At 46.1% G+C, this 13,177-nt stretch overlaps 1 protein-coding gene across 2 annotated transcripts in view; it reads right to left on the bottom strand.

Moving 5' to 3' along the window:
- Positions 1-13,177, bottom strand: part of PDE6B (phosphodiesterase 6B) — a 653,633-nt gene that overhangs the window by 371,086 nt on the left and 269,370 nt on the right. The window lies entirely within an intron of this gene.

Here is a 13,177-nt window from a genome sequence, read left to right as displayed (position 1 = left end):
TGGGAAATAGGAAGCATCTATTTTTAGTAGATACGGGAGCACAAAAGTGTTCCATTGACCATTAATGGGTTCCAAACATTCCCCTGTCAGGGCAATCCAACGTTTCCGTAGGGTTTTCACGCACACCTGTAGTTTGTCCAGTCTCTTTGCCTGTACCGATAACAATGGGTCCCTGCACGGAGCAGTGTCCATTTTTACTTACTACAAACTGTGGAGAGAATTTGCTGGGGTTACATTTGTTGAAGGAATTGAATGCAGTAATACATTGCTCCTCGGACGGAGTTCGGTTAACAATTTCACCTCAGCAATCACTCGCCTCTCAGTTTTTGACCCGACCTTTACCGCCAGAATTCAGTAACATTCCGGAATGCTTATGGGCAATTGATGATAATGATGTGGGCATTCTTCAAATTGAACCTGTTAAAATTATTCTGAAACATGGAGTAAAACTGCCTCACATTCCACAATATAAGATCTCAGTTGAAGGCGAACAGGCTTTGAAATGTATAGTTTCTGATTTTGTACATCGTGGAGTAATTGAGGAAATTACAGGTAGTTTGTGTAGCAGCCCAATTTTGCCAGTATACAAAAAAGGTGATAATGCGATTCCTTTTCAGTTTATAATTGATTTGCGTGCTATTAACAAAATTGTGGCTCCTCAGTTTCCCATTGTACCTGATGTAACAACAATACTAACTATGATTCTGGTTTCTGCCACTCACTTTAGCGTTGTGGACCTCAAAAATGCGTTTTTCAGTATTCCTATACACAAGGATAGTAGGTACTTGTTCGCGTTTACCCTAGGTGGACGCTCGTTCACATTCACTCGTGCACCACAAGGGTACACTGAGAGTCCAAGTATTTATAGTAGAGCATTGAAAGAGCAACTCGATACTCTCGAGTTGCCTACTACTTGCACGTTACTACAGTATGTAGATGATCTCCTCTTGGCTGCTGATTCTGAGAGTGCCTGTAAAGAAGGCACCATGTTGTTGCTTTGTCATCTAGCAAAGCATGGCCATAAAGCTTCACTCAAAAAATTCCAATATTGTTGTCAGGAGGTCGCCTATTTAGGCTATCTCCTGTCAAAGGAGGGAAGAAGGTTGACACCTGAACAAATAAAAACTATTTCTGGCATGTCTGTCCCAAATACGCAGAAGGAAGTTAGAGTCCTTATAGGTATGGCTTCTTACTGTAGATTGTGGATCCCTAACTTTTCGTTAATGATTAAACCAATGCTGGCTTTGACAAAGAAGGGCATTTCTTTGCCATTGCCATGGACTTTGGAACACCAGACATCATTTGATTTACTCAAAACCGAGCTGTGTTCGGCGCCGGTTTTAGGAACTCCAAATTATGAAAAGGCCTTTGTGTTGTATGTGCATGAACGTGATGGATGTGCTTTGGCTGTGTTAACGCAGGAACATGGAGGGAAGAATAGGCCGTGCAGCTATTTCTCATCCGCCCTTGATCCTGTTGCATGCGCTTTGCCGAGATGTTTGAGAGCTGTCGCTGCTGCTGCTGCGTCTGTAAAACAGAGCAAGGGAATGGTCCTGGGTCATGCGTTAACCCTAATGGTACCTCACTCTGTAGATGTTCTATTAAATAGAACTCAAACGCAACACCTTACTTCCGCACGATTGACAAGATACGAATTGATCTTGTTTGCTCCCCACATTCAAATTCAGAGGTGTTGTGTATTAAATCCGGCTGAACTTTTACCTGTCCCGCAAGATACTGTTGATGGTGACGAAACGTCACACGATTGCCTTTACACTACAGAACAAGAGACTAAAGGTAGAATCGATTTGAAAGATAAGCCTTTGAATAGCCCACAAGGAGCGTTATTTTGTGATGGCTCCTGTTTCAAACTTCCGAATGGTACATCCACGGCTGCTTATGCTGTCACTACCTTAAGCATAATTGTGGAAACCAAAAGAATTAGGCATAATTCCGCGCAGGCCGCAGAAATTATAGCATTAACTCGAGCTTGTGAACTTTCTGAAGGGCTTACAGTAAATATATATACCGACAGTCAGTATGCATTTGGGGTAGTTCACAACTTCGGTAGACTCTGGAAAGAACGAGGTTTCTTGACCTCACATGGCACAAAAATACAGCACGGCACTTTAATAGTGCGATTACTTTCAGCGCTCGCACTCCCTGTTCAGTTAGCCATTGTAAAATGTACAGCACATCAGAAGGTTACAGATGATATAGGAAAAGGGAATGCTTTCGCTGATCAGATAGCTAAACAAACTGCCACTGATTTTAGGTCAGAAATGTATGATGTAAGGGAAACTGTAAATGTCTGCACCTTTGGTGAAAGTATTGATTCTGTAAAAGACATTCAAGCAGATGCTACTGTAGAGGAGACCAAGAAATGGGTTGAGGGTGCAGGGAGATTGGATGGTGATGGGTGTTGGGTGGACAATGTTGAAGGAAAATGGTTACTCCCTGACGCCTATATTACAATGATGGTCATTATGGCTCATGGTCCGACCCATGTCTGTGCGCGTAAATTGACTAAAATGTTACACAGTGTATGGGCCAATGATAACATTTTAAAAATTGGGGAGCGCTTTGTCCAAGGGTGCATGGTCTGCTTGCAGCACAATGTAGGAAAAGGTACCTCGACTCCTAGAGGAAGTTTCGCTCCACCTTCTGTTCCGTTTGAGGTCATCCACTTTGATTTTATTGAGATGGAACATTGCAACAATCTTAAATACATGTTGGTTGTCATTTGTGCACTTAGTATGTGGGTTGAGGCCTTCCCTGTTAGAGATGCAATGGTCTGCCGAGAGTCATCTGGTCGGATAATGGGCCTCACTTTATCGCTTCTGTAATCCTACAAATATGTGAAGGATTACAGATTGATAAACGGTTCCATTCGGCTAGACATGCCCAAAGTGCCGGATTAGTGGAAAGGCATAACGGCATTATAAAGAACAAGCTCGCTAAGACGTGTACTGGCACCAAGTTAAAATGGCCAGACGCCTTACCGATCGTGTTGCTGTCGATGAGAACAACCCCTCAAACTAGGACTGGTCTCTCCCCCTTCGAGGTGTTGATGGGGAGGCCTGCTAATATTTGGGGTATGCCAAAGAGTCGCTCATTGTGGGATGTAGAGAATATGCTTCTTTCAGATTACTGTAACCAGTTGACTAAAAATCTATTTTCAATTTATCACCAGGTGCGAGAGGCATTACCTGTACGGTACGAGGGTCCTGGTCACAGTCTACGACCGGGGGACTGCATCCTCACAAAAGTTTTCGAAAGGTCGTCTTGCCTTGCACCTCAGAGAAGGGGTCCCTACCAGGTCCTGCTAGTCACCCAGACTGCGGTGCGGGTAGCCAGGCGGAAGAACTGAATACACGCAATGCACACCAAACGGATCCCACAGCCCGTGCCATCCGATACAGAAGACACAGAATCCCTTTCCAATGCTGTAACCAACGTGCCCGAAACAGCAACAACTGACAAGAGAGTATCGGAGACCGTTCCAGAATTCATAAGGCCAGACAAAACGGCCATCTTGTCTCCGCACTCTCCAACAGTGGTACTTCCGGATCATCCATTTTCTGATCCCATTTCCGTTCACTCGCCACCTCCAGTGGGAAGTGACGACATCTTGCTTTCTGATCCTTCAGCACCGGAAATTGTGAAATATAATTTACGTCCTAGAAAATAGACGTACAGCACGGTTTTTCTGTGCGATTGGAGAAATCATTTGAGGGCTTGCCTTTTGGCCCGACTATACGAAAGGATTCTGTTGGCTAAGGGTTGTGGGAAAGACATTAAGAAGACGCACGACTGGAGTCGCCAGCAAACAAACAATTGGTGTTTTCCGATTGAAGACTACGATACCTGCACCCACTACCGCTCGTACTGAACTTTTAGATAAATATGTGACTAGCAGAGACAATGAGCAAACGTCTTAGGGGACCCCGAAAACGTATTGTTGCCTTTTTGTAATAATAACTGGGTTTTTAGTAACTACTGGTTTTGGGTTGTGGTATCTGGAGGAAGCATATCCTCTAGAGGACTTTTTACCTGTTGAAAATGTATCTGTTATATCCATATCTTCCGTGCAATTGCATACCTTGTCGCCTAAAGATTCTTCGCATAGACGGAACTATCAGAATAATACTCTTTTGTTAATAATGAATGCCACTCATGCAATTTTTAATAGGACCAACTGCTGGATCTGCTCGCATTTACCGCAACATGGGGATAAGGGGCTAGGTTGGTACATTCATCCTTTACCTTTGACAACTGCTTGTTATGCTTCTGTTAGAGCACTATTCTTTGGCCGTTGGAATGACAGCATCTCGGGAACTTCGATGGTACAAATTTGAATAGTTTTGAAAAACGTGTTTTGATGCCCATGGGATGCTTGCTTTTTGCAAATAGGAGTAAGCCAAACGTTGCTTCTGTTAGGCCCTCTGATAGATTGCTCGTCCACTCCAGTCTTTGATCTCTTTCAAGATGGCTCCCATAGGCAATAAGGATGCCACGCCTCCATCATATTCTGTTAACCCTAGCCCCGATTCAGTTTCCTTCTGCATACAGAGGAATCGAACACGGTCAATGGGTGATTTTAGAAGTTGCGCCAACGTTGCAAATTTGACTAGTGAGAACAGACCTCCGTATGTAGGTGAACCTGTCTACTTCGTTTGCGGTAATGTGGCATTTCCATGGTTGCCTAGGGATTGGCAAGGAACTTGCTATTTAGGGATTCTATTACCTGGGGTATTTATTGCCAGTACTGCAGAAATTTCGAAGACTCGTCCACGACGAGATGTGACGGGGGATACTCCAGTGCAAACTCTAGGAGATATAAGGAAATCCTTTGTGCCATTTTTTTGGGCAAATTATGAATTCACAAGATATCAGGGGACTAGCGAGAGTACTGGAGAGAACCATCTACCGGACCACTGACATACTCTATAATATGACGTTAGAACAGAAAGCGATAAGATTAGTAGCTCTTCAGAACCAGATGGCATTAGATGTCATTCTGGCTGAGCGTGGAGGAGTATGTAAATTAGTGTGGTCCGCTTGCTGCGTTTATGTACCAGACTCCTCTTCAACAATCTTTAGGGTGATCTAAAATCTACATGTTCTTAGTTCGGAAGTGCACGTTCCTGAGGGAAACTGGGAACTTACTGCATGGTTTTGGGACCTCCTACGGTCGTGGGATGGAAGCTGCTTTCGGCCTTGCTGATTATCTTGGGTAATTTACTGTTCCTTTGTTGTTGTATACAGTGTCTTCCTGGTATATGTTCGGTATTAGGGGGATGTTGCGCGCAAGCAACAAATGTATTAGGGCATAAAATATACGCCCCAGATAAGGTTTCCAAGGAGTACATGTCGAAAGAAACTCTAGTGTCTGACCTAATGGCAATAGATATGTCTGATAACGATTCAGGGTGTATAGACGTTGAAATGTGGAGTTAGTAGTAAAGTGATCAAAGGTAGTTTAGCGCTTGGCATAGGCCAAAAGGATGGTTTGTCGAAACCGATATAATATTGTTTCGTCTTCATTGTATATGTTGGTCTATGCCCAGTCGCTTTGCGAGGAAATCCGCATCACAAGGTCGTGACCTTAAGTTAATCAAGCCTCCATTTTAGGTTTAAGCCGCTATTTTGGCTTGTCGTGCAAAGTCACCATGTGGCCTAAAATGGCCGACCTGTGTTCTCTTGTTCTTACTTTAACCTCTTCAACCTCTGTAGGCGAGTTAATGTCCAACCTGCCTGCAGGCTACATGTTAGGGTCATGTAGACCTTGTCCTTTGTTGACCTCGGGATCAGGGGATTATTTGGATCGACAATGTTAACCTACAAGTATACAAGAACGATAATGCTATTTAAACGTCAGACGCGAAACATCTGTTTGACCTGCATTGAAGTAAATGTGTAAAGAGTGTAAAGTCAAATCCAGAGAATAGTAGTACTTGTTAGTAAATGTATTAAGAAGTAAACCACATGCACGAGATATGGAAATTAGGAATGAACCTGGCGCGAACCCTAGCCCACTACATGATTAACTCGTAAGAGGCTGGACATCGTTACGAAGAAACTGTATAAATATGCTGATGTCCAACTAGCAATTCCTGTTGACTGCTCACATTGAACCTGCTGGTGGTCTCTGTGAAGTACTGACGGCCAAATAGCTATTTGTGTACTTTGTTTTGTAAACTGTTCAGTGTTGCAATAAAGATTCTGGGAATCTTTACAAGCCCTTGTTGGTGTATTTCTCTTTGCATGGTGTAAAAGCCTTAATATTGTATTTTCTGATTCCACAGTAATACCGTGCAAACTTTGTACTTTCCCTAATCTGGCCCTGCAGTGGTGCCTGTTTCCTCCCCTCCCACAAAACAGGTCCCTTGCCCCTTTCGTTAAGTCAACTTGACCAAATTAAAATGATGAAAGGTGACGCAAAGTGGTGGGTTCTGGGGGAATGCCTCCTGTGTCCTGGCAATACACCACCCACAGGAGCCAAGTTCTGGAAGGTTTCAGTAGCAAGTTGCTAAGGGTGGATGTGATCTTTTCCAATGTCCATTTTTCACATATCTTAGCCCATCTCAGATTAAGGATATGCTCATCTGTCGATTTCCATGATTGTGCGAGGGTCCAGAGCGCTGCACAAAGGAGTTGAGTGATCAAGAACAGTGTCCCTCCATAAATTTTAAGGACTCTCCTGGTCAGCATTGCCTAATATAAGTGTGAGTGCTGTCAACTGAAGCCTCGGATCTGTGATTCCCCCTAATCCTGGACAGAATCTCGTTCCAGTAGAAGGCACAACCACCACATGTGTGCCAGTGTGCCTACCCCACTGTAGCCCCTCCAGTGACGAGTACCCAAGGGACATATCATGGAATCAGTGCAGGGGTAGTACCATCACAACTTCACCTTTTATGAATTTTCCTTGATGCATTTGGAGCTCTTTTGTTCCCCTGACCAATCAACCATGATTCTAGGGGATTTTAGCTGTGTGCACATCATGATTGTCTTGCTGCTGTCTAAACTTGATTCTAGCTGTGTGCACATCCGAATTGTCTTGCTGCTGTTTATATGCGAATTTAGCTGTGTGCACATCCTGATTGTCTTGCTGCTGTTTAAATTCATTTTAGCTGTGTGCAAATCCTGATTGTCTTGCTGCTGTCTAAAGTTGATTTTAGCTGTGTGCACATTCGTATTGTCTTGTTGCAGTTTAAATCGCTTTTAGCTGTGCTAACATCCTGCTTTTCATGAAAATGTGTTGAGAAGTCCACCCCCTCTGTTCTCTTTCTAGTCTGTTATCTGTTCCCTCACCCTTGTCATCTCCTATTGAATTCACATTGTTAATTGTTGGGACTACGGCAATCGGTTACCTCCTCTGCCCTTTGTTCTGCCGCTCACCCCCCCTTAGTTTCCAATGTATGTCTGCGCTGTTATTCCTGTCATCCCTCCACCCGCTATCAGGGCTCAAGTCGAGGGTACACGCGGAGGGATGGAGTCCACCCGCTTTATTCAGAGGGTGGACTCAGTCCCCCATATCTAAAAGAGAAACATTGGATGTCTTCTTTGAATTTATGAATTAAAACCAACCTCAGTGATCAAACCTCAGTTGTCAGGTTTGTAGCCCGGACTCTTCCCCACTGCACTATATAACCTGCTGATAAATAACAAACAACTAAAGGTGAAATATCCCATTTCAGTAATGCAAGTCCCAGGGAAAAAAATTGTATTGGTTGTTGGAGTTTAAAACATGCGCACCTTTTAATGTTTTCAAAAACACAATTGTAAAACAATATCCTGTCTTGGTTTTGTGTGTGTGTTGATCTTATGAAAGGCAAATGCCATTTGTCCTGTTCAGTTTGGGTGGTTATGGAAAGCCAATTGTATGAAATGTTCATATTTCACCTTGATATGCTAATTTCTGGCGACGTCACATCCCACTGCGTTTGTTGATGAGTCCCCCACTTTCATTTTTAGAACTTGACCCCTGCCCGCTATCCCCTTTCCTCTGTGTGTTCACTGTTTTCTGTGCATATTATCTCCCCCAGCTCCCATTGGTTTTCTCCCGGTCTTGTGCCCTGTCTCCCCCACCCTCTACCTACTGCTCTCCCTGTGCCTCTATGGCCTCAGCCTGGTTAAGTGTACCTCACTCTCTGCAGTTTGCTATGGCACTCTCTATCTCTCCTATCTTCGCAAACTGCTTCTCTATCTCCTATCCTTCACCCTTTACTAAGACTGGCAGGAGGAAACGCAAGAAGGACATACTGGGCTCTAACTCAGGCATTCCTATTGCAGACACCTACGTCACAGCAGCTGCCAGAGAGACTCTCACTGACATCCTCTTTGTTGTTCCCTCAACCAATTTAAGACACTCCATATGATCTCTCTTCTCTCTACTTTCTCTTCCTCACCCATTAATGGTGGCACCCGTTGGGAGGTCCTTCTTGCCCTCTTCTCCACCTCCAGGGTCATCATTAATGTCTACTGCAATGGTACCATCATGGCACAGGGTCCTCAACCCAACCTTCTACTCTTTGATAGGCTCCTCCCTCGCCTTATCAAACTTCCATCTCCCTCTGCACCAGCTCCTGCGGCATCCCTGGCTTCCTTGTCAGCTCTGCCCACCATGGCTCCCTTGTTGCTTCCTAAACCCCCTGCTGCCCCCGCCACGGCCTCCTTGCCGCCACCCCGCACATTGACAACGTCATCAGCCTTCTCCTCTTTGGTGAACCTGCCACCCACTAACACTGTATCTGGGACTCCCTTGCCCCCTGCGGCCACTGCCGCACTGCCTCCATTCTCACCCACGGTGGTCCCGGCACCCTTGCTGGCCTTGGCTCCTCTGCTCCCTTCTACCTCTGTCCCTCAGGCACTCTCGCCGCTTACGGGGGACCACTGTCTCCTGCTACTCTGCCCGTAAGTCTTTCACAGATGGGAATCTGCTCTACATTGCCACGCTTAACACTCGCTCAGCTGTCAAACACTCCTCTGACATCTGCAACTTCCTTGAACTCCCGAATCTTGATGGGCTTGCCCTCAGTGAAACTTGGTTCAAGGACAGCTCTGTCACGAGTTTTGACGGTTCCATGTAATAATGTCGCCACAAAAATATCGCCATGCAAAAATATCGCCGAAAAATTGCCGTTTTTTGTGGCGACATTATTGCATGGAACATGCGGGGGACACCCCCGCAAACCCCAAACTTGTTATTTTCTTTCTTTTTTTTTTTTTTTTTTTGCCCCTGTCCCATATATATGGTCACCCATATAATATCGCTGCAACCTTTTCCCGGCAATATTATTTACGGCGACCATATATATTGGGATAATATTACCTCATACCGTTTTGACCCACTTCTCCCTGAAGGCGACAAGATACTCTCTCTGGTTAGATCAAACAACCAGGTGGGGTAGTAGCAATAAATAATCTTCCCTGAGTGGATCCCTGTGTCTGTTATTCCCATGCAGGCCTACCCATCCTTTGAGTGCCTGATCTGCAGGCTCTCCCTCTCCCCAGATCTTCACCCTTGCTGGCCACCTGCTATCAGCCACCTGGTCAGACCTCCCTCTTCCTTTCAGAATGGGCAGACCTGGCCTCCTCTCTCCTTTCCTCCTCTTCTCAACACCTCCTATTAGGTGATCTCAAGATCCATCTCGACACACCTGGTTCCTCAGAACCTTTCGGCATTCTTTGTGACTCTCTCTCTCTTTCCAGCTTACCCTCTGGCCCAGCGCACACAGCTGGCCAAACCTCATCTCAACTGACAACCCTCTATTTATCCCTCTCACTACTTCTCTCTCCTAGACTGATCACTCTCTCCTCTCTTCGCACTTGAAGCTTTCTTCTCTTGCATTGGTAAGCACAGCACTGCCTCCCATTTACAAGGTCATCCGACCCATGAAAAGCGTGTCAGTGGCTGCCTTTGCCTCTACCTACTCTGCTCCTTCTGCTCCTGTGGCTGACTCCCACCCAGACACAGTCATCTATAACATTAACCTCTCAGTTTCCAACACTCTTGATATTCTTGCCCCTGTCATGAGGGTAAGCTTACCAAAAAGTGCAACCCTTGGTATGATTCCGAACTGGCTACCCTTAAATGTAAGTGCAGGGCTGCCGAACGGAAATGGAATTCCTCGTGCGCACCCTCTGACAAACAGGCTTGCCGCCTCCTTCAAAGGCAGTATAGACTCTGCATCCGCTCCAAGAAAAGAGTCTCTATTCAAGCCTGCATCTCTGCGGCATCCAATAACACGGCCAAACTCTTCAAAATCTGCAAGGAACTAGCCAATCCTACTGCAGCCTCCTCCACTATTGCACCCACCCAGGCCCTTTGCTTGGATATGGCTGCACACTTCACCTCAAAAACCCAGGATATTCTATCCTCTCTCTCTTCCTTACCACCTCATGCCCTAACATCTTTTGTATCGCCCTTGACCACCCCATCCCTCCCATTCTTCTCTCTTCTTTCTCCCCATCACACCTGAGGAGCCACTAGACAAGCCCGGTCCATGAAAGCCTCCTCCAAACAGGTGGACCCCTGTCCCTCCAAAATCATCAAGGACACCATTGACTCTCTCGCCCCAGCCTTGGCCGACCTCTGTAACCTCTCCTTCGACACTAGAGTTTTCCCCACTGCCCTTAAGCAGCCTCTCCTCAAAAAACCTTCTTCTGATCCTTCCATTCCGGCAAACTATCATCCGATCTCTATCACTCCTTTCCTGGGCAAACTCCTGGAGAAGTTGGCTATTTCTTAGCTTACTGTCCACACTGAATCTGTTGGTTAGAGCATCCAGAGGCACGGAAACTGAAGACCTGCTCTCAAATCTTGATTTTAACTCCCCCTCTGTCCTCATCCTCCGCCTCTACTCTTACTTTGATACGGTGAACCACAACACCTTGATCGCACGTCTCTGTGATACCCTGGGCATCACTGACGAGGCTCTGGCATGGGTAACCTCCTTTCTATCTGACCGCCCATCCCAGGTGGAATTGGGCTCTTTTCTCTCCCCTATCACTCTCTCTATGTGCGGTGTCCCCCAGGGATCTAACCTATCCCCTTGGTTTTTCAAAGGCTACATGGCCTCCTAGCCCATATGATAGCCACCTTCACCTCCAACTTTCAGTGTTACGTGGATGATATGCAGCTCTCCTTCAGGCTACCCTCAGGCTCTTCCTCTTCCTCACTCATAGCTGACTGTCTGTCCACAATTCAATCGTGGTGTGCAGCAAACAACCTCTGTCTCAATGCCAGTAAGACAGAGATTGTCCTCATCAGGACCCCTACTCCCTCCTTCCCTCTTTCCCTCTGGCCGGCCCTCACTTGGTCCATGCCTCCACCTACCAACGATGCAAAAAATCTGGGGGTCATCTTCGACTCCACTCTCTCCTTCTCGTCTCATATCGCGGACATCACTAAAAAGTCCCACTACCAACTGCACCTTCTCAGAGGTATTCTGCCTCTTCTCACTTTCCCCCAGAGGCTCACCGTCTCCAGAGCCCTGGTCTTCTGTCGGCTGGACTACTGCAACAGCCTCTTTCTCAACCTTCCCTCTTCTACCCTCCGTCCTCTTCAACTCATCCAGAACAGAACCGCAAGACTTATCCTTGGCCTCAAGCCCAGGGACCGCATATCTCCGGTGCTGAAATCCCTTCACTGGCTCCCCATGGCTGCAAGGATTACGTTCAAGACCCTTTGCATTGTCCACAAGGCTTTCTGGGGCCTGGGGCCACTCTATCTGCAACATTCTCTTCTGAAATACTCTCCTTCCTGAGCCTTCTGCTTGTCTTCCCCCAATTCTCTGGGGGTGAGCCGCTTCCCCAAATTAGAGACTTGGGGGAGATCTTTATACATTCAAGTTGCCTCCCTCTGGAACAGCCTCCCTGCCTTTCTCCATCTTGAACCGGATCTCCTTAAGTTCTGGAAACTCCTCAAGACTTTCCTCTTTGCCTCCTCTTTCTCTCTCCCTCTCCCCTGCTAACCTCCTCTTTCTGCTCTGTCGCCTTCTCTACTCTACTTCTGCTCAGTTTCGCTAACTGGCTGCTGGTGTACCTTCAGAGTCTCACACGTCCTAAGCTTCCTCGCCAGTCTCTTGCACTTGCCCTCCAGCCTTGCACTTGCCACAGCACTACCACACTTAGGTTACGACCCATGAGTTTGGTTGAACATCACATTTCGTTTTCCAGACACGGCAAGAAACACATACGTACAATCACATTGACCAGGCTTTTGAACAATTAGGTAGGAATGTGTGTTGCAGAACAGATAAGGGTCTGCGGCCCAGTATGAAAGTCACACTCTCTGGAAACGAGGCAGAGAGCTGAGGTTGCCGAAACATGAGTTAAGATTTAAGACACTAGCGCCCCCCTGCCAGAATGATGGTCATCCTATTTGAACTACCAGATTTGTAGGAAAATGAGTTCTAAATCCTTCCCGAACTGTATTGATTAGTGGGACACTAGGTTTACTCTTGGGGAGGAAGACTGAAAGGGAACAGCGAAGAACAACATGAACTATGATTTGTGCCAAGGAGAGCCACAAGTGATACCCACAAAGTAGGGAAGGCATGACGGGAGCACCTTTGTGTCTGGGATGAGAAAAAGGCTGCTTTGTTTGCGAGGACCAGCCTGACCTCGAAGTCGACTACTGAGTTCATGTTGATAGCCAGGTGTACATCACATGGTTAGGTTAAAGGTAGGATGGTGCTGGTTGAATGTAACCAATTATTTTGCAATGTTTCAAGATGGACACGAACGTCACCCATGTGCGGCGAAGATGGATGAGAAGACAGCGTAACCAATCAGTAAAGGGGCTATATGTAACCATTAGCATATATATAGGAGGAAGGCAATGCAGGTGGGGGATTAATACTGTATATTGAGTGCGTCATATATGACACTTTTTACAATTTGCTACAGGAGTAAGAATTGCCTGCCTGGGAACTATACTATTTCTACTCATATAGTTGTTTAACTGAAGCACTTGTTTTGGAATGTATGAGCTTCTATTTGGAACTAACTGTACCTCTCCACTAGTCTTTCTTCCTCACTTGAGTGAAGCCTGACAGCTCTATCGTAGCTACCAGTAAGAGAGTTTGGTCTAACCTCTGGTTGGAACCCTGTCTGAACATTAAGACAGATGGTTGCACACCTCTCACTGGGGGCTGTGCCTGTAAAA

The sequence above is a fragment of the Ambystoma mexicanum genome, chromosome 6p (assembly GCF_040938575.1).
Source record: "Ambystoma mexicanum isolate Mex_15411 chromosome 6p, UKY_AmexF1_1, whole genome shotgun sequence".
Classification (NCBI taxonomy): domain Eukaryota; kingdom Metazoa; phylum Chordata; class Amphibia; order Caudata; family Ambystomatidae; genus Ambystoma; species Ambystoma mexicanum.
This window is presented reverse-complemented; position numbering and strand designations above follow the sequence as displayed.